This window comes from Sus scrofa, chromosome 6 (assembly GCF_054392235.1).
Source record: "Sus scrofa isolate SSC_HxYL_T2T_F1_AM1 chromosome 6, Sscrofa_HxYL_maternal_Yorkshire_Landrace_v2.0, whole genome shotgun sequence".
Taxonomy (NCBI): Eukaryota; Metazoa; Chordata; class Mammalia; order Artiodactyla; family Suidae; genus Sus; species Sus scrofa.
This window is the reverse complement of record NC_139388.1, coordinates 65340117-65363230: the sequence shown is the minus strand read 5'-3', so window position 1 is coordinate 65363230 and position 23114 is coordinate 65340117. Positions and strand designations below refer to the sequence as shown.

General features: G+C 39.4%; 1 protein-coding gene across 1 annotated transcript in view; it reads left to right on the top strand.

Annotated features, from left to right (window-relative positions):
• The first annotated feature begins 2463 nt into the window (after positions 1 to 2463).
• The window catches only part of ZFP28 (ZFP28 zinc finger protein), a 183404-nt gene continuing 162753 nt past the window's right edge, over positions 2464 to 23114 (top strand). Inside the window, exon 1 of the mRNA XM_084962190.1 lies at positions 2464 to 2516. The gene's annotated coding sequence lies outside the window, so the exon portion shown is untranslated. The remainder of the gene's footprint in view (positions 2517 to 23114) is intronic.

The window sequence follows — 23114 nt, the reverse complement described above, 5'->3', positions numbered from 1 at the left end:
TGGCATTTCTCCTGTAAGCTTTTCGCAAGCCATGCTTGTGGTATTTGATATAAGGAAGTTACTGGCATAATTATGCTTTTTAAGATTTGTTAATTAAGTAACCAATAGAGTGAAGGGGTCCTAGAGTTAGTTGCGTATAATCTCTAGAACTGAGGATTTATCAGAGAAGGTATGGGCATATTAACATGTTGACGAATTCGAACCTGAAAGGTTAGGCCACAGGGAGGTCTCTCTCGGTAAGTGCTTACATTAGGGACATCTGAAATGTTGGAGACAGGAATTTCTAGAGGCTAACATCAGTCTTGTTTTGACCAAGGAATTTGATGATAGATCCAATAATTCATTAGATTGCCCCCCGCCCCCGCTGGAGTTGTTCTTGGTGACAACTTTACCAAAGAATTTTCTTTCCATCCTGAACACTGGGCAAAAATACAGTCAGAAGTAAGACAGTAAGTTGAAATGTTCATAAAGAGACGGACATTTGGTAAACAGCACCATGGCTCCCATCATGTGCTCTGGGTACACGTGAGCCACCCCCACTCCTGAGATCTGCAGGACTGGCATCGGCTGCTGCATCTACACACCTGCCATCAAAGGGATCATAGACATAGAAAGTTACACAATATGAGATGAAAAAAAATAAATTTCAGACAAAGGAACAAGACAAACACACAAGCAAAACCAAATGAAGAGGACAGAAGCAATCCACCTGAAAAAGAATTGAGTGATGACCATATAGATGATCCAAGATATTGGAAAAAGAATGGAGACATAGATTGAGGAGTTACAAGAAATATTTAACAAAGAGCTAGAAGTTCTAGAGAACAAGCAAACTAAGATGAAGAGCACAATACCTGAACTGGAAAACACACTGGAAGAATCAATAGCAGGATGATGGAGGCAGAAGAATGAATAAGTGAGGTGGAAGATAGAGTGGTGGTAATCACTGACCCAGAAAAGAATAAAGGAGAAAGAATGAAAAGAACTGAGCAGAGTCTGAGACCTCGAGGACAAAATTAAACACACCAACCATTGCACCATAAGGGTTCCAGAAGGAGGAGAGAGAGAAAGGGCCTGAGAAAACATTCAAAGAGGTTACAGCTGAAAAATTCCCTAATATGGGAAACATTCACTCAAGTTGAGGGAGCACAGAGCATCCCATACAGGATAAACCCAAGGAGAAACACAGCGTGACACATACTAATCAGACTGTCAAAAATTAAATAAAAAGGAAAAAAAAGCTGCAAAGGAAAAGCAACAAATAATATATAGGGGAACTGCCATAAGCATAACGCCTGACTTTTCAGCAGAAACTCTGCAACCTGATAAAACGGAGTGGCAAGATATATTTAAGGTAATTAAGGGGAGCAATCTAGAACCAAGACTACTCTACCCAGCAAGGCTCTCATTCAGATTTGACAGAGAGATCGAAAGCTTTTCAGACAAAAGCTAAGAGAACTAAGCACCTCCAGAAGACGTCTACAATGACTACTGAAGAAATTCTCTAGGCAGAAAAAAAAATTAGAAACAAGACACATTTTCAATTGCCCACACTTGGAAATAAGAAAATTACAAATGAGAAAAATCACTTGTAAAGACAAAGATAATATAAAACTGGCAAAAATAAGAGGAGAGGACAAGTGCTGAACATTAAAAATGCATTTGATATTGAGATAAGTGATGAAAAATAATTCTGTACATATATAGGTTGCTGTATCAAAATCTAATGGGAACCATAAACCAAAAAAAAAAAAAAAAAACCAATGGACACACACATTAAAAAAAAGCAAACCAAACACAACATTAAACATAATCAGCAAATCACAAGAGCACAAAAGGGAAGAAAAAAACCTAAAATTAATACCAAACAATTAAGAAAATGGCAATAAGTACATACTTATCCATAGTTACATTTGAATGTAAATGGATTAAATGTTCCACCAAAAGATACAGACTGGTTGAATGGATAAAAAACCAAACCCAAATATATATTGGGCTTTTTTTTTTTTTTTGTCTTTTTGCCGTTTTGCCTTTTCTAAGGCCACTCCTGCAGCACATGGAGGCTCCCAGGCTAGGGGTTGAATCAGAGCTGTAGCCGCCAGCCTACACCACAGCCACAGCCTCACGGGATCCAAGCTGCATCTGTGACCTACACCACAGCTCATAGCTCCCTGTGATCAGATTGCAGAGTTGTCTGTGACCTACACCGGGTCCTTAAACCACTGAGCAAGGCCAGGGATCAAACCCACATGGTTTCTAGTCGGATTTGTTAACCACTGAGCCACAACGGGAACTCCCCAAATATATATTGTTTACAAAACACTCACTTCAGACCTAAGGACACATACAGATTGAAAATGAGGGGATGTAAGAAGGTATTAAATGCCAATGGAAGTCAAAGGAAAACTCAAGTAGTAGTATCGTAGCAGATGAATGAGACTAAAATAAAGAAGGTCGCAAGAAGACTACCCATGTGGCTCACAACATAACTACTCGGAGTTGTTTCTACAGTGGCTGTGGCTCGACCCCTGGCCTGGGAACTTCCATATGCCGCATGTGCGGCTACTTGTTTCTATGGGATGCTGCAAAAGCAGTGCTCAGAGGGAAATTTATAGCGATACAGGCCTTTCTCAAAAAAGAAGAAAGATCCCAAACTGACAACTTAACACTCCACCTAAACGAATTAGAAAAAGAAGAACAAAAAAGGCCTAAAGTCAGCAGAAGGAAGGAAATTATAAAGATCAAAGAAGAAATCAATAAAATAGAGACTCAAAAAACAATAGAGAAAATTAATAAAACCAAGAGCTGGTTCTTTGAAAAGGTGAACAAAATTGACAAACCCCTGGCCAGACTCACTAAAAAGAGGAGATAAAGAACTCAAATAACCAAAATTATAAATGAAAGAGGAGAAATCACAACAGATACAGCAGAAATGCAAAAAACCATAAGAGAATACTATGAACAACTATATGCCAACAAACTTGACAATCTGGAAGAAATGGACAATTTTCTAGAATCTTACAGCCTGCCAAAACTGAATCAAGAAGAAACAGACCAACTGAACAGACCCATCACTAGAAATGAAATTGAAGAAGTCATAAAAACACTCCCTACAAATAAAAGTCCAGGACCAGATGGCTTCACAGGCGAATTCTATCAAACATATAAAGAGGAATTGGTGCCCATCCTCCTTAAACACTTTCAAAAGGTTGAAGAAGAAGGAGTACTCCCAAAGACATTCTATGATGCCACCATCACCCTCATTCCAAAACCAGACAGAGATAACACCAAAAAAGAAAACTATCGCCCAATATCTTTGATGAATATAGATGCAAAAATTCTCAACAAAATCTTAGCCAACCGAATCCAACAACATATCAAAAAAATTATACACCATGACCAGGTAGGGTTCATCCCAGGTTCACAAGGATGGTTCAACATATGCAAATCAATGAACGTCATACACCACATTAACAAAAGAAAAGTCAAAAATCATATGATCATCTCAATAGACGCAGAAAAAGCATTTGACAAAGCCCAACATCCACTCATGATCAAGACCCTCGCCAAAGTGGGTATAGAGGGAACATTCCTGAATATAATCAAAGCCATTTATGATAAACCCACAGCAAATATAATACTCAATGGGGAAAAACTGAAAGCCTTCTCACTCAAATCTGGAACAAGCCAGGGATGCCCACTCTCACCACTGCTCTTCAACATAGTTTTGGAAGTCCTAGCCACAGCAATTAGGCCAACAAAAGAAATAAAAGGCATCCATATAGGAAGAGAAGAGATAAAACTGTCACTGTATGCAGATGACGTGACACTACACATAGAAAACCCTAAGGACTCAACCCAAAAACTACTTGAACTGATTAATAAATACAGCAAAGTAGCAGGCTATAAGATTAACATTCAGAAGTCAGTTGCATTTCTGTATACCAGCAATGAAATATTAGAAAAGGAATACAAAAACACGATACCTTTTAAAATTGCACCTCACAAAATCAAATACCTCGGAATACACCTGACCAAGGAGGTAAAGGACCCATATGCTGAGAACTATAAAACTTTAATCAAAGAAATCAAAGAAGATGTAAGGAAATGGAACATGGAATTCCATGTTCCTGGATTGGAAAAATCAACATTGTAAAAATGGCCATACTACCCAAAGCAATCTACAGATTCAATGCAATCCCTATCAAATGACCCATGACATTTTTCACAGAACTAGAACAAACAATCCAAACATTTATATGGAACAACAAAAGACCCAGAATCGCCAAAGCAATCCTGAGAAACAAAAACCAAGCAGGAGGCATCACTCTCCCCGACTTCAAGAAATACTACAAAGCCACAGTCATCAAAACAGTGTGGTACTGGTATCAAAACAGACAGACAGACCAATGGAACAGAATAGAGAACCCAGAAATAAACCCTGACACCTATGGTCAATTAATCTTTGACAAGGGAGGCAAGAACATAAAATGGGAAAAAGAAAGTCTATTCAGCAAGCATTGCTGGGAAACCTGGACAGCTGCATGCAAAAAAATGAAACTAGAACACACCCTCACACCATGCCCAAAAATAAACTCCAAATGGCTGAAAGACTTAAATATACAACAGGACACCATCAAACTCCTAGAAGAAAACATAGGCAAAACACTCTCTAACATCAACATCATGAATATTTTCTCAGGTCAGTCTCCCAAAGCAATAGAAATAAGAGCAAAAATAAACCCATGGGACCTAATCAAACTGAAAAGCTTTTGCACAGCAAAGGAAACCCAAAAGAAAACAAAAAGACAACTTACAGAATGGGAGAAAACAGTTTCGAATGAAGCAACTGACAAGGGCTTAATCTCTAGAATATATAAGCAACTTATACAACCCAACAGCAAAAAAGCCAATTAATCAATGGAAAAATGGGCAAAAGACCTGAATAGACATTTCTCCAAAGAAGATATACAGATGGCCAACAAACACATGAAAAAATGCTCAACATCGCTGATTATTAGAGAAATGCAAATCAAAACAACCATGAGATACCACCTCACACCAGTCAGAATGGCCCTCATTAATAAGTCCACAAATAACAAGTGCTGGAGGGGCTGTGAAGAAAAGGGAACCCTCCTGCACTGTTGGTGGGAATGTAAACTGGTACAGCCACTATGGAGAACAGTTTGGAGATACCTTAGAAATCTATACATAGAACTTCCATATGACCCTGCAATCCCACTCTTGGGCACATATCCGGACAATACTCTACTTAAAAGAGACACATGCACCCACATGTTCATTGCAGCACTATTCACAATAGCCAGGACATGGAAACAACCCAAATGTCCATCAACAGATGATTGGATTCGGAAGATGTGGTATACATACACAATGGAATACTACTCAGCCATAAAAAAGAATGACATAATGCCATTTGCAGCAACATGGATGGAACTAGAGACTCTCATACTGAGTGAAATGAGCCAGAAAGACAAAGACAAATACTATATGATATCAGTTATAACTGGAATCTAATATCCAGCACAAAGGAACATCTCCACAGAAAAGAAAATCATGGACTTGGAAAATAGACTTGTGGCTGCCTGTTGGGAGGGGGAGGGAGTGGGAGGGATTGGGAGCTTGGGGTTGTCAGATACAACTTAGAATAGATTTACAAGGAGATCCTGCTGAGTAGCACTCAGAACTATGTCTAGATACTCATACTGCAACAGAACAAATGGTGGGGAAAAATGTATACATGTAAGGATAACTTGATCCCCTTGCTGTACAGTGGGAAAATTAAAAAAAAAGAAGGTCACAAGAGACAAAGAAGGACACTACACAAGCATCAAAGGATCAATTCAAGAAGACGACACAACAACTGTAAGTACATATGCACCCAACATAGGAGAACCACAATATATAAGGCAGCTGCTAACAGCCATAAAAGAAGCAATCAACAGCAACACAATAATAGTGGGGGACTTTAATACCCCACTTACATCAATGGACAGATCATCTAGACAGAAAAACAAGGAAACACAGGCCTTAAATGACACCCAGCACCATATAAATTATTTATTTACAGAATATTCCATCCCAAAGCAGCAGAATATAATTCTTCTCAAGTGCATGTGGAATATTCTCTAGGATAGATCACATCTTGGGCTACAGAACAAGCCCTGGTAAATTAAAAAAAAGTTATTTCCAACAGTTTCTCTGACTAAAATGCTGTAAGACTAGAAATCAACAAAAAGGAAAAAAACAGCAAAAAGCAAAATCCTGGAAGCTAAGCAATATGCTACTAAACAACAAATGGATCACTGAAGAAGTCAAAGAGGAAATCAAAGGTACTTAGAGACAAGTGACAATGAAGATATGAATCCAAAACTTATGGGACATAGCAAAAGCAGTTCTGAGAGGGTAGTTTACAGCAATGCAATCTTATCTCAGGAAATAAGAAAAATCTCAAATAAACAACCTAACTTTACACCTAAAGCAACTAGAGAAAGAAAAAAAGACAAAACCCCAACTTAGTAGAAGGAAAGAAATCATAAAGATCATAGCAGAAATAAATGAATCAGAAAGAAAGCCATAGGAAAAAACATCAATGAAACTAAAAGCTGGTTCATTAAAAACATCAACAAAATTGATAAACTCTTAGCCAGACTCCTAAGAAAAAGAGAGGATTCAAATCAATAAAATTAGAAATGAGAAAAAAGTTACAATGGACATCAAAGAAAAGCAAAGGATCCTAAGAGACTACTGCAAACAACTATATGCCAATAAAATGGACAACCTAGGGAGTTCCCATTGTGGCTCAGCAGAAACAAACCCCATAGTATCCAAGAGGACATGGGTTCAATCCCTGGCCTCACTCAATGGGTTAAGGATTTGGTGTGCTATGAACTGTGGTGTAGGTCACAGACATGGCTCAGATCCTGTGTTGCTGTGGCTCTGGTTTAGGCCAGCAACTGTAGCTTCAATTTGACCACTAGCTTGGGAATTTTCATATGCTGCATATGTGGCACCGCCCCCTCCCCCACAAAAAAAGGACAACCTAGAAGAAGTGGACAAAGTCTTATAAAAGTACAATCTTCCAATACTAAACCAAGATGAAACAGTAAAGATGAATGGACTAATCACAAGTATTGAAATTGAAACTGTGATTTTAAAACTTCTAACACAGAAAAGTCCAGGACCAGATGTCTTTACAGGTGAATTCTCTCAAATCATCAGAAAAGTTACACCTACCCTTCTGAAACTATTCCAAAAATTTGTAGAGGAAGCAACACACCCAAACTCATTTTATGAGGCCACCATCACCCTGATACCAAAATCAAACAAAGTTACTACAAAAAAAATTGCAGGCCAGTATCACTGATGACGATAGATACAAAAATCCTCAACAAAACACTAGCAAACTGAATCCAGCAAAACATTAAACAGATCATACACCATGATCAAGTGGGGTTTATCCCAGTGATACAAGGATGTTTCAATATCCCCAAATCAATCACTATGATACACCATATTAACAAAGTGAAGAATAAAAACCATATGATTCTCTCAACAGATGCAGAACAAACTTTTGACAAAATCCAACACCCATTTCTGACAAAAATGCTCCAGAAAGCGGGCAAAGAGGGAATATACCTCAACATGATAAAGGCCATATATGACAAACCCACAGCTAACATCATTCTCAATGGTCAAAAGATGAAAGAATTTCTGCTAAGATCAGGAACAAGACAAGGATGTCTATTCTACCACTACTTTTCAACATAGTTTTGAAGTCCTTGACGTGGTGATCAAAAAAAAAAAAAAAAAGGAATAAAAAATCCAAATTGGAAAGGAAGAAGTAAAACTATCACTGTTTGCAGATGACATGATACTATACATAGAAAAGCCTAAAGATGTTACCAGAAAACTGTTAGAGCTCATCAATGAATTTGGTAAAGTTGCAGGACACAAAATTAATACATAGAAATCAAGTGCATTACTATATACTAACAATGAAAGATCAGGAAGAGAAATTAGGGAAGCAATCCTATTTACCATCACATATAGAAGAATAAAATACCTAGGAATAAACGTACCTAAAGAGAGAAAAGACCTGTATTCTGAAAACCATATAAGATGCTGATGAAAGAACTCAAAGATGACACAAACAGATGGAAAGATATATCATGCTCTTGGATTGGAAGAGTCAATATTGTCAAAGCGACTATACTACTGAAGGCAATCTACAGATTCAGCGCAATCTCTATCAAATTACCAATGGCATTTTTCATAGAACTAGAACAAAATATTTTAAAGTTTGTTTGGAAACACAAAAGACCCCTAATAGTCAAAGCAATCCTGAGAATGAAAAATGGAGCTGGAAGAAGCCCTCATTTCAGACTATATTACAAAGCTATATTAATCAAAACAGTATGGTATTGGCACAAAACCAGAAATATAGAGCAGTGGAACAGGATAGAAATCCCAGAATTAAACCCACACACCTATGGTCAATTAATCTATGATAACAGAGGCAAGAATACACAATGGAGAAAATACAGTCCCTTCAATAAGCAGTGCTGGGAAAACTGGGCACCTACATGTAAAAGAATGAAATTAGAACACTCTTTAATGCCATACACAAAAATAAACTCAAAATGGATTAAAGACCTAACTATAAGACTGGATACTATAAAACTCTTAAGAGGAAAGCAAAAGACAAATACTCTCCAAAACAAACCTCAGCAATATCATCTCAGATGCACCTCCTAGAGTAAAGAAAACAAAAACAAACAAATGGTACCTAATTAAATTTAAAAATTTTTGCACAGCAAAGGAAATGCCAAACAAAAAGACAATCCACAGAATGGAAGAAAATATTTGCAAATGAAGCAACTGACAAGGGATTAATCTTCAAAATACATAAACACCTCCTGCAGCTCAATATTAAGAAAACAACCCCATCAAAAAATAGGCAAAAGATCTAAACAGACAATTCTACAAAGAAGACATATAGATGGTCAAAAAACACATGAAAAGATATTCAAAACATCATTAATGATTAGAGAAATGCAAATCAAAACTACTAAGAGGTACCACTGTATATCAGCAAGAATTGCCAGCATCAAAAAGTCTACAAATAAGAAATGCTGGAGAGGGTGTGGAGAAAAGGGAACTCTCTTATACTGTTCGTGAGACTGTAAATTGGTATAACCACTATGGAAAACAGTATGGAGATTCCTCAAAAAACTAAAAATAGAATTACCATATGATCCAGCAATCCCACTCCTGGGAATCTATCCAGAGAAAACCATGACTCAAAGAGACACATGTGGAGTTCCCATTGTGGCACAGTGGAAACAAATCTGACTAGGAACCATGAGGTTGCGGGTTTGATCCCTGGCTTCATTCAGACAGTTAAGGATCCAGTGTTGCTGTGGCTCTAGCATAGGCTGGTGGCTACAGATCCTATTAGACCCCTAGCCTGGGAAACTCCATATGCCATAGGTACGGCCCTCAAAAGACAAAAAGATGAAAAAAAAAGATATATCTATCCCCCCATCGTCAAAAAATCTACAAACAATAAATGCTGGAGAGGGTGTGCAGAAAAGGGAACGCTATTACACTGTTGGTGGGAATGTAAATTGGTGCAACCACTGGGGAAAACAGTATGGAGATGCCTCAGAAAACTAAAAACAGAATTACCATTTGATCCAGCAATCCCACTCCTGGGCATCTATCCAGAGAAAACCATGATTTGAAAAGACACATGTACTCCAATGTTCATTGCAGCACTATATACAATAGCCAGGACATGGAAACAACCTAAATGTCCATTGACAGTGGAGTGGATAAATATGTGTTACATATACACAATGGAATATTATTCAGCCATTAAAAGGAAAGAAATAATTGCATTTGCAGCAACATGGATGGAGCTAGAAATTATCATGCTAAGTGAAGTCTGTCAGACAGTGAGACATGAACATCAAATGCTATCACTGACATGTGGAATCTAAAAAAAGGACACAATGAATTTCTTTGCAGAACAGATACTGATGCACAGACTTTGAAAAACTGATGGTTTCCAAATGAGACAGGTTGGGGGTAGGAGGGATGTGCTGGGGATTTGGGATGGAAATGTTTTAAAATTTGGTTGTGATGATTGATGTATGACTACAGATGTTATAAACTTCATTGAGTAATAAAAATTTTTAAAAGGATACATGTACCCCAATGTTCACTGCAGCACTATATACAACAGCCAAAACATGGAAGCAATCCATTGAATGAGGAGTGAATAAAAGAAGACGTGGTACATATATACAATGGAATAGTACTCAGCCATGAAAAATAATGAAGTAACGGCATTTGCAGCAACATGGAAAGACCTAGAAATTACCGTGCTAAGTGAAGTTAGTCACACAGTGAGACAAAAACATCATATGATATCACTTATATGTAGAATCTAAAAGAAGGATACAATAAATTTGTTTGCAGAACAGAAACAGACTCATAGACCATGAAAAACTTATGGTTACCAAAGGAGATAGGTGCAGGGGGGAAGGGATGGACTCAGAGTTTGGGATGGAAATTTCTAAAATTGGATTGTGATAATGGTTGTACAACCATTAAATATAATAAAATTCATTATAAAAAAAGAAAAAAGGAACTGAAAGAATCAGGCTCCCTGACTTCAGACTATATTACACAGCTATAATAATAAAAAAATATGGTACTGGCACAAAAACAGAAATAGAGATTGGTGTAACAGTATAGAAAGCTCTCAAATAAATCCAAGCTCCAATGCAGTGAAGACAGTCACTTCAATAAGTGGTGCTGGGAAACAAACAACCCAATCAAAAAATTGGCAGAGGACCTAAATAGACATTTCTAAAAAGAAGACATATGGTTGACCAGTAAGCACATGAAAAGATGCTCAACATCATTAATTATTAGAGAATTGCAAATCAAAACTATGAGGACCTCTTGATACCAGTCAGAATGGTCATAATTAATCAGTCTACAAATAACAAATGCTGGAAAAGTGTGGAGAAAAGGGAACCCTCCTACACTATTGATGGGAATGTAAATTGGTGCAACCTCTATGGAGAATTTTATGGAGGTTAGTAAAAATACTAAATATAGAACTGTCATAGGATCCACCAGTTCCACTCCTGGGCATATATGCAGACAACACTATAATTCAAAAGGATACATGTTCATTGCAGTACTATCCACAAGAGCCAAGACATGGAAACAACCTAAATGTCACTGACAGATGACTGGATAAGAAGTTGTGGCACCTATATACAATGGAATACTACTTAGCCATAAAAAATAATGAAATAATGCCATTTACAGCAACATGGATGCAACTAGAGTCAGTAATATTAAGTCAGAAAGAGAAAGGACAAATACCATGTGATATTGCATCGCCAAAGAAGAGGCAAAAAAAAAAAACATGAAAAGATGTTCAACATCACTAATTATTAGAGAAATGCAAACCAAAGCAACAATGAGGTATCGCTTCACACCACTAAGAATGACTATTATCAAAATGTCTACAAATAATAGATGCTGGAGGGAATGTAGAGAAAAGGGAACCCTCAGAGACTGTTGGTGGGGATGTGAATTGGTACAACCACTACAGAAAACAGTATGAAGGTTTCTTAAAAAATTAATATAAAAGTACCTATGATCCAGCTATCCCACTCCTGGGCATCTATTCAGAGAAAACCACAATTCAAAAACATAGATGCACCCCAATATTCATTGCAGCACTATTTACAATAGCCAAGACATGGAAGCATCCTAAGTGTTCACTGACAGCAATAGATAAAGATGTGATACACATACACAATGGAATGCTACTCAGCAATAAAAAAAGAAAAAATAATGCAATTTACAGCAACATGGATGCAAGTAGAGATTCTCATACTTAGTGAAGTCAGTCAGAAACAAATACTATATGATATTCCTTTACATGTGGAATCTCAAATATGGCACAAATGAACCCATTTACAGGATAGATTTTTAGTTGCCAAAGGACAGGGGGAGGGAGTGGGATGCACTGGGAGTTTGGGGTTCATAGATAGACACTATTACATGTAGAATGGATATGCAGGGAGTTCCCGTCATGGCTCAGTGGAAACACATCTGACTAGCATCCATGAGGACACAGGTTCAATACCTGGCCTTACTTAGTGGGTTAAGGATCCAGAATTGCCATGAGCTGTGCTGTAGGTCACAGATGTGCCTCGGATCTGGCGTTGCTATGGCTGTGGTGTAGCCAGTGGCTACAGATCCAATTCGACCCCTAGCCTGGAAACTTCCATATGCTGTGGTGTGGCCCTAAAAAGACAAAAAAAAGGGGGGATATGCAATGAGATAACATAGCACAAGGAACTATTTCCAATCTCTTCTGAGAGAACGTGATAGAAGATAATATGAAAAAAAGAATGTATGTATATGTATGACTGGGTCACTTTGCTGTACAGCAAAAATTGACACAACACTGCAAATCAACTATACTTTAATTAAAAATCTGTTAAATATACATGCACCCCTGTGATCATTGCAACACCATTTACAATAGCCAAGAAATGGAAGCAACCTATATGCCCATCGACACAGGAATGGATAAAGAAGATGTGGCACATATGTGCAATGGAATATTAGCCATAAAAACATTGAAATAATGGCATTTGCAGCAACATGGAGGGAACTAGAGATTATCATACTTGGTGAGGTAGGTCAGACAAAGACAAATATCATAGGATATCACTTATATGAGGAATCTAGTAAAATGATTCAAACAATTTATAAAACAGAAACAAAATCACAGATTTCAAATTCAATCTTATGTTTATCACAGATGAAACCACTGGAAGGAGGGAAGAATTCAGAGGATGAGAATAACATACACTACTGTATAAAATAGATGATTAATGAGAACATACTGTATAGCATAGGAAAATCTCAATAGTCTGTAATAAGCTATACAGGAAAAAAGAATGGATATAAATATATACATATGGATAAAAAGAATGGATATAAATAAATATATGTATGAACAATTCACTTTGCTGTATCCTGAAACAGAACATTTTAAGTCAAACATACTCCATAAAATTAAATTTAAAAAATAAGTAATTGACTCTGACATACCAGTATTTCCCGATCAGCAAACTTAAGAACATAATAAAAACCACTAACATTTTTCTCATAACTTCTCTTTTTAATGTCGTATAAAACATGCATCTAATAAACATAAACATTTTTAACTTTTCTCTAACGAAGACAAAGGAGGTAAATTTATACCTGCTTAGTGATGAATGTTTCACTATTTTTATCTTCATTGGAAATGATCTTTGTGGGACTTCAAGGCCTCTTCAAGGAGACACAACTCAAGCCTCTGGCCAAGACAAAAATTACCAGACCCCTATCACCCTACCCATCTTATTGCAATGCCCCCTCCTTTACCTTGAGCAACCTGGGCCACTCCTCCCTACCCCTATGAAGAAAGGTATGTGACCCACACCTCACCCCACCCCATAGGGCCTTACACACCTCCCACCAACCAGCAAGTACATCTTAAGACCCCTCTTTCACCAACCAATCAGCAGATCTGCAGGTGCATCACAAGACCTCTCATCTCTCCCTGGGCTATAAGAACAGATATGACCATGAGCTTGGAGTCAACTCTCCCTGATTATCAGGAAGTCATCTTGTTGCACTAGTAGCATCTCTTATTTCTTTAAACTTACCTTTCTTTTCACCCCACTGTGAATCTAGAAAATTCGTTTTCCAACCTGCATGCATGGACCACAACAATCTTGTCAGTCAATGAATTCCTATGATTTAATTTACCAAAACACTAAATTTTAAAGTTACTAAATATCTGGAGAAACTAATTTTAGGTCAATGTACCATAAAACAATCATTTTCAAGGAGTTCACCTGAAAACTTGAACCCCATCTATCTCTGTTTCATTACTTATGAATATGTTATCATACCAAGTTAATTTTCCTGCTGGCAAATTTTATAACAGAGATAGCATGGCTCTAACAGAGAGATACTTTTAGTAAACCTAGGAATAAAAACATTATACTTAACGTTTATGGCCCTAAAGATGTGTCTGCATCTATCAAACCAACAACTTGGGCTTGTTTTCATTTCTTGAAAATAAATCCTAGGTATCATGATTCTTTAAATATTTGCATTAGCTTTTGGTTGCATTTAGAAATACTTAATTTGTAGGCACTTACTTTTAAGACAATTAGGTAGAGCTCTTTTACAAATTCACATTGATAAGATCATCTGGAAACAGAAACACATCACATTTATAACATGTACATAGACTCACAAACATCCATATAGGCATGGACAGAAATCTCAGTTTTCCTGCTTAAGCTGTAAAAAGTCTCTTCTTCATTTTTAAAAAAGATTTTAGATTCTACTAATTGATCCAAAGATTTTAGATTCTACTCAGGCAATGCAGCCTGTGTTTGCATTTCAAGACCATGCCCAGAGTTATAACTTCCAGTTTTCTCCTAGGAGTACTCTAAGGGTCAAAATTTTGGAAAGATGTTTTCTCAAGCCAGCTGTAACTAACTGTATATGCAAAAATCAGTTTTGGAGCAGATCAAGAGACGCACAGGTCATCTGAACCACTGGCACAGACACCACTGCTTGAGATGCTCAGGTGAGGGCTGGGCACTGAGACTTAGGCTCTGGAGGTCAGTCCCTGGGAGTGGGCTGGGGTTGGTGGTGTGAAGACAGCCTAAGGGACTTGGGAGTGGTGTGGGGGAGCGGTACGCTAAGGGCTGGGGAGTGGAAAGCCATGGAAGAAGAAACCCAGGAGAAGGTCCGCCCGCAGGAGAGACAAGGCACCACTGATGGGAGGGGGAGAGGAGGAGGGGTGGGCTGCCATAGAAAACTCCTTGCACCCCAGCAACCCATGGCTGGCCCACACGGACCCAACACACCGGCCTGCCATGCACCCACACCTGCCCATGCTGACCAGCCCCACCAACCTGCTGTGCTCCTGGCACCCACGCCTGCCCCAGTGGAGCTGCCCTGTTAGCCCGCCCTGGACTGTTCCAAACTACAGATTGGCTTCCCCTAATTCACAGAAAAAGAAAAACACAAGCAAGATGAAAAAGCTCAGGAACCAGGAGTTCCCGTCGTGGCGCAGTGGTTAACGAATCTGACTAGGAACCATAAGGTTGCAGGTTCAATCCCTGGCCTTGCTCAGTGGGTTAAGGATCTGGCATTGCCATGAGCTGTGGTGTAGGTCGCAGATGCAGCTCGGATCCTGTGTTGCTGTGACTCTGGCGTAGGCCGGTGGCTACAGCTCCGATTCGACCCCTAGCCTAGGAACCTCCATATGCCGTGAGAGCGGCCCTAGAAAAGGCAAAAAGACAAAAAAGAAAAAAGAAAAAAAAAAAAAAGAAGAGAAAACTCCAAGGACTCAACCCTAAAACTACTTGAACTGATTAACAAATTCATCAAAGGAGCAAGATATAAGATTAACATTCAGAAATCAGTCGCATTTCTGTATACTAACAATTAGAAAATACAGAAATACAATACCCTTTAAAATTGCACCTCCAAAAATCAAATATCTGGGTATACACCTGACCAAGGAGGTGAAAGACTTACATGCTGAGAAATATAAAACATTAATGAAAGAAATTAAAGAAGATGTAAAAAAAAATGGAAAGATATTCCATGCTCCTGGGTTGGAAAAATTAATATTGTAAAAATGGCCATACTACCCAAAGCAATCTACAAATTCAATGCAATCCCAATCAGATTATATTTTTCACAGAACTAGAACAAACAATCCAAAATTAGTTCCCGTCATAGCCCAGTGGTTAACAAATCCAACTAGTAACCATGAGGTTGCAGGTTCGATCCCTGGCCTTGCTCAGTGGGTTAAGGACCCGGCATTGCTGTGAGCTGTGGTATGGGTCACAGATGCGGCTCAGATATCCTGCGTTGCTGTGGCTCTGGTGTAGGCTGGCATCTATAGCTCCGATTAGACCTCTAGTCTGGAAACCTCCATATGCCATGGCAAACAGCCCTAGAAAAGGCAAAAGGACAAAAAAAAATTACAGCGAACAAAAACTTATATGGAACCACAAAAGACCCAGAACTGCCAAAGCAATTCCGAGGGAAAAAAACCAAGCAGGATGCATAATTACAAAGCCACAGTCAACAAGACAGTGTGGTACTGGTACCAAAACAGACAGACAGACCAATGGAACAGAATAGAGAGCCCAGAAATAACCCAGACACCTGTGGTCAATTAATCTTTGACAAAGGAGGCAAGAACATAAAATGGGAAAAAGACAGTCTTTTCATCAAGAATTGCTGGGAAACCTGGACAGCTGCATGCAAAAAATGAAACTAGAACACACCCTCACACCATGCACAAAAACAAACTCCAAATGGCTTAAAGACTGAGGTATAAGACAAGACACTATCAAACCCTTGAAAGAGAACATAGGCGAAACATTCTCTGACATCGACCTTACAAATGTTTTCTCAGGTCAGTCTCCCAAAGCAACAGAAATAAGAGCAAAAATAAACCCATGGGACCTAATCAAACTGAAAAGCTTTTGCACAGCAAAGGAAACCAAAAAGACAACTTACAGAATGGGAGAAAATAGTTTCAAATGATACAATTGCTAAGGGCTTAATCTCTAGAATTATACACCTCAACAGCAAAAAAGCCGATCAATCAATGGAAAAATGGGCAAAAGACCTAAATAGACATTTCTCCAAGAAGATACACAGAATGCCAACAAGCACTTGGAACAATGCTCAACATCACTGATTATTAGAGAAATGCAAATCAAAACTACCATGAGATACCACCTCATACCAGTCAGAATGGCCATCAGTAATAAGTCCACAAATAACAAGTGCTGGAGGAGGTGTGGAGAAAAGGGAACCCTCCTGCACTGTTGGTGGGAATGTAAGCTGGTACCACCACTATGGAGAACAGCATGGAGGTACCTTAGAAATCTATACATAGAACAACCATATGACCCAGCCACCCTACTCTTGGGCATACATCCAGACAAAACTTTCCTTGAGAACAAACATGCACCCACATGTTCATGGCAGCACTATTCACAATAGCCAAGACATGGAAATAACCCAAATGTCCATCAACAGATGATTGGATTCGGAAGATGTGGCATATATATACAATGGAGTACTACTCGGCCATAAAAAAGAACAAAATAATGCCATTTGCAGCAACATGGATGGAACTAGAGACTCTCATACTGAGTGAAGTAAGTCAGAAAGAGAAAGACAAACACCATATGATATCACTTATATCTGGGATCTAATATATGGCACAAAGAAACTTTCCACAGAAAAGAAAATCATGGACTTGGGAGAATAGACTTGTGGTTGCCAAGGGGGAGGGGGAGATAGTGGGATGGATTGGGAGCTTGGGGTTAATAGATGCAGACTATTGCCTTTGGAATGGATTAGCAATGAGATCCTGCTGTGTAGCACTAAGAACTATGTCTAATCATTTATGATGGAGCATGATAATGGGAGAAAAAAGAATGTATACATGTATGTGAAACTGGGTCACCATGCTGTACAGTAGAAAAAAAATTGTATTGGGGAAATAATAAATTTTTTAAATCAGTTTTGGAATGTCAAAATAATTTCGTCTTGGGCAATTACTGGTTCTAAAACAATTTTAGAAACCAGCTGGAATTCTAGTGAGTAGCTCCCTGTCCAGGAGCTGGAGATTTTGGAGGCACCGTCTCTTGCTTTCTTTTAGTTTCATTTAATAATCAATTGCAAATCAAAAATTAAATTTAAACTTAGAGCCACCTTTAAAAGTCAGCCAACCCAATTCACTTCAACATTTCCTTCCACTCCTTCCTGCCTAGGAACTTCTCTCTGGGGGGGCTGGGGGGTTGGTGTGTGTGTGCCTAGGGCCTCACCTGCGACATATGAAGGTTCCCAGGCTAGGGGTTAAACTGGATCTCTAGTTACCCACCTACACCACAGCCACAGCAACACAGGATCAGAGCCACATCTGCAACCTACACCGCAGCTAACAGCAACGCTGGATCCTTAACGCATTGAACAAGGCCAGGGATCAAACCCATGTCCTCATGGATACTCGTTAGGTTCATTGACTGCTGAGCCATGATGGAAACTCCTCTCCAGGTCCTTTGTCTAGAAATTTCTTCCAGGTTTTTTACCTAGGAAATACACCAGCATCCTCTTAACACTCAAAGTCTTAAGGCAACAGCTCAAATGAATGTTAAGGACCATCACAATGCAAGGAGATCTGAGTATCAGAAAAAATTCACCAAAGCACCTGAAGGATGGTGTGAAGCCCGAGGGGTTCAAGAGGCCATACTCAGTACATACACTGGTCTAAAGTAAACTCCAGGTGACCTCAAGTGGGCTTTTCTGATATCCCGCTAATCATATGAAGGAGTGTAAAAAAAATCATCAATAAACAATCCAGAATAAAATAGAAAAAAGTTTTTTTTGTTTTTAGGGCCACACCCACAGCATATGGAGGTTCCCAGGCTAGGGGTCAAACTGGAGCTACAGCTGCTGGCCTGGACCATAGACACAGCAAGCAGATCTGAGCTGTGTCTGAGACCCACGCCACAGCTCATGGCAATGCTGGATCCTTAACCCACTGGAGCGAGGACAGGGATTGAACCTGTGTCCTCACAGATGCTATTCAGATTTGCTTCCACTGAGCCATGACAGGAACTCTGAAAAGAGATTTATTTGATCCAAATGAAGGACTAGCTCTGAAGCCCTCTTCCCAGAAGACCCAGAGAAGCTTTTCCAGAAAAAGCAGCATTTTCATTCCAGTTCTATATCTTGTCAGAACGAAGAACACTAAACAAGTTGTGGCTACATTTCTTCAACTTGGAAAAAGAAAGCAAAACCAAAACCAGACCAGAACAAGATTTCCGGGAAAGGCGTCTTAATCATGAAAAGGACCAGAGTGACTTTCCAGCAAGAGGGAAGTCTAAGCTTTATTTTTATCACGGATTTTCATTCCTCCTGGTCCATGTGCCCTCTCCTTAAACAATACAAGAACACGTACAATGTATTATGACAGGCCACAGACAGGCCACTTTAGTCAGCACAAAATTCAGGTTAACTCATGTTTAAGCCAGAATGACTTCCTTGTATCACACTGTGTGAAAATTTATATTACACATTACACCTTTTTGGTCATAAATATTTCAGTAGAAATCACTGATGATCAAAATATTTGTCCCTTCATTGAAAATCTTATGGTCTCCAGAGGAGACAGTTCGGGGGGTGGGGGGATGTGCTTGGGCTGTGGTATGGGAATCCTGTGAAATCAGATTGTTATGATCACTATACAACTACAGATGTGATAAATTCAGTTGAGTTATAAAAAAAATTTAAGGGAAAAAATATTTGTCCCTTGGAGTCTGGAGTGGTCATTGCTCTTGCCCTGTGTCCATCCTGTCTCTTGGCGCTAGTTATACCTCTTTCCTCTTTGTAGGAATAGAGATGCATAGTTATCCTTGTTGGGGGGGAGGTAATTGAATGCAATGGATAAGCACAGAGATATATTTACAGAGAAGCATTTTCACAGGCTATGCATTTTATCAACCATATCACATTGTCACACAAACATTATACTTGTTCTTTTATTGATAGTAGACTTAAGGGGGTCCCTCATGGCTCAGTGGTTAACGAGCCCAACTAGGATCCATGAGGATGCAGGTTTGATGCCTGGCCCCGCTCATTGGGTTATGGAGCTGGCATTGCTGTTAGCTGTGGTGTAGATCATAGAGACGGCTCAGATCCAGCAGTGCTGTGGCTGTGGCAAAGCCCAGGGGCTGCAGCTCCAATTCAACCCCTAGCCTGGGAACTTCCATTTGCCATGGATACAGCCTTAAAAAAGCCAAAAAAAAAAAAAAAATAGACTTAAAGCAAATCATGAGACAGTAAGTAGCTTGGTAGCTAAAAAAATAATATATTATGAAAATGATTATTATTTGTAAAGAGGGAAAAATAGTCTATTCCTGAAGGGAGGTCATTTAAAGGATCAGTATTTCTTACTTCTTGTAAACATTTTGCCTTTGGAAAAATTTTTTTCTGGACTCAGCTTAACTTCTCCAGAGGATTAATATAAGTCTAACGAGTAGCATGAGCAGCAGCACAAAGACCTCCTTGTCTAGCCAGTAGAAAACCTAAGCCAACCCTTAGGTTATCTCATAGTAGTATGCAATAGTTATCATACTACTATGGGCGCAGCCCTAAAAAAAGACAAAAAACAAAAACAAAAACAAAAACTGGGTGTCAGACACAGGGGACGAAGTCCATTCAGATACAAAGGCAAGTTTTAAGTGAGAGACCTGAATTCACGAGTCTATGCCGTCTTGTTGAGCAGCACAGAGATCAGATAGTCGTGACTGGTAAGGGCCCCTCCCAAAGTGGCTGCAATGAATCTTACGTCTTTTCTAAAAAATTATATCTCCAGGTCATGATACGTGATCCTTTAAGTCTTTTTTTCTTCTTTGCTTTTTAGGCTGGCCCCCATGGCATTTGGAAGTTCCCACGCTAGGGGTCTAATCGGAGCTGCAGCCACCGACCTATACCACAGCCACAGCCACGTGGGATCCGAGCCACGTCTACGACCTACACCACAGCTCACGGCAACGCCAGAGCCCCAACCCAATGAGCGAAGCCAGGCATCGAACCCGCATCCTCCTGGATACCACCCAGATTCCCTTCTGCTGCGCCTCAGCAGGAGCTCCACGTGATCCTCAAGTCTTCATCTCCCAAGAGCTCGCTGTGAAAGGAGTTAGCTACGTATTCTTCATCTTCCTCGAGTGTCTTAATGAGGCCTTGACAATAATGTAACTTATCTCTTGGGAGTGAGGATGGTTCTTATACTCTTTCAACTAATCCCATAGGCTGCCCTGTTATGAATGAAAAAGGAGACAGCCGGTGTTTACTCACAGGTATAGATCTAGGCTGAGAAGCACGAGCTTCTGAAAGTTTTGCCAACTGCGTTTAAATAGTGCCATTAGACCTAGCGACCCTGAAGACTGGTCATGTGTGCAGTGTAAATGATGCATTATTGGTGAAACGTCACAAAGAGATTTAATTATTTGTCCAGTAAAATGAGCTCCCCAGTCAAGGTGTGATTCAGAAGGAATTTCCTAAATAGGAATTATCTGTGTTAAAAATTCACCTCCTCTTAAAGCCATGGCTCTTCGGCATGGACAAGTTTCCACCCGGGGTGAAAATATGCAGACGATTACTAAGATACCTGTGTGTGTTTCCTTGAGATGACTGCATTTAGACAAAGTTCATACCTCAAAGAGTCCCTTAGGAAGGGGTATTGCTTGTGACTCCTGAAGTGAATTTCCAGGATTCTACTGAGGACATATGTTACAATGAGCATATACAAACCTCATGAGCCACCAAGGGAGAAATTTTCCAAAAGTGTGTTTTTCCCACAGAATCTTTTTTTTTTCAGGTGCCCAGTGAGTTAGGAAACATGTTGGAGCAACAGCAATTGGGCTCTAAGAGGCAGTCTAGGTTTTATGTCAGCACAGACAATATTTGTGTTATGGGGTTTAAAAATCTCCCCTTTTTATTTTCGTCTTTATCTTCTTCAGTGGCAATTTTTTCTTTTTTTTTTATGGCCACACCCATGGCATATGTAGGTTCCTGGGTTGGGGGTCAAATCACAGCTGCAGCTGCTGGCTATGCCACAGTCACAAGCAGGGCAACATCAGATCCAAGCAGCATCTGTGACATGTGCCACTGCTTGTGGCAACACTGGGTCCTTAACCCACTGAACCACAATGGGCATTCCTTCAGCCGCACTTTCCTGAGCCTGCAAACGGAATCCTTCACTGGGTTCACGGGATTCACAGCGAGCCACGGACATCCTCGAGACTGGACAGATCGATTTGTTGAAGTTGCTTGCTTGGTGGCATCATCGGCACGCTGATTTCTTTAGCGTCCGTAACCTCAGATTTAGAATGTCCCGGTGTTTAAATCATTGCTATCGCTTTTGGTAATTGTACAGCAATGGGTAACTCTGCAAACTGTTTTTCATTTTTTATAAGCTCTACTGAAGAGGTTAAAAAATTCATTGTTTCATAATATTCTAAAGGTCATGTACCACTCCATAGGCATAATGACTGTCAGTATAATTATTTTCTATCTGGTCTTTAGCTATTGAGAAGCTCCACTAAAGCAATGAATTCACCTTGTTGTACTGAATTCACTTCTGGTAAAGAAGGACTTACAATTATAACCACTCAGCATGTTACTGCATATCCAGCTTGATACTGTCCTTGTTTATCTTTTAGGTAGGACCCGCCTGTAAACTAAGTTAGATCAGCATGGTCAGTGGGCGTTTCCTGTAAGTTACTCCTTGGAGCAAGAAGACAATACATGAATAAAATGCAGTCGTGGTTGGTTGAAGTCAGCAGTTCTTTCTCTAGACTAACCTAGCACAGAGGCCCTTCTTAAGTGGTAAATGCAACTTTGAGAGTCAATACCCATCAGTTTGAGTGTGTGTGTCACTTAAGAGTAACTGAGAAGGGTCCTTCCATCTAAGTTGGAGAGAGAGTCCTTTAAAAGGTGTCTTTTCAGGTGTGCATCACACTCTAGGTACAGGTTATGGGGAATTTCAAGTTCATCCAAAGACAGATTCCTGTGATCAGCTTCAGTAACAAGCTTAGAATATGCTTTTAATAATTCAGTTGGACATTAAAATATTGGAACACACAACAAATAGGTATCCTATAAGTACTAAATACAAAACTTCGGTATAGGAGTTCCCATCATGGCTCGGAGGAAATGAATCTGACTGGCATCCATGAGGATGCAGGTTTGATCCCTGGGCTTGCTCAGTGGGTTAGGGATCCGGTGTTGCCATGAGCTGTGGTGTAGGTTTCAGGTGAAGCTCAGATCTGGTATTATTGTGGCTGTGGCGTAGGCCAGAGGCTATAGCTCCAATTCAGCTCCTAGCCTGGGAACCTCCATATGTTATGGGTGCGGCCCTAAAAAGACAAAACGAAACAAAACAA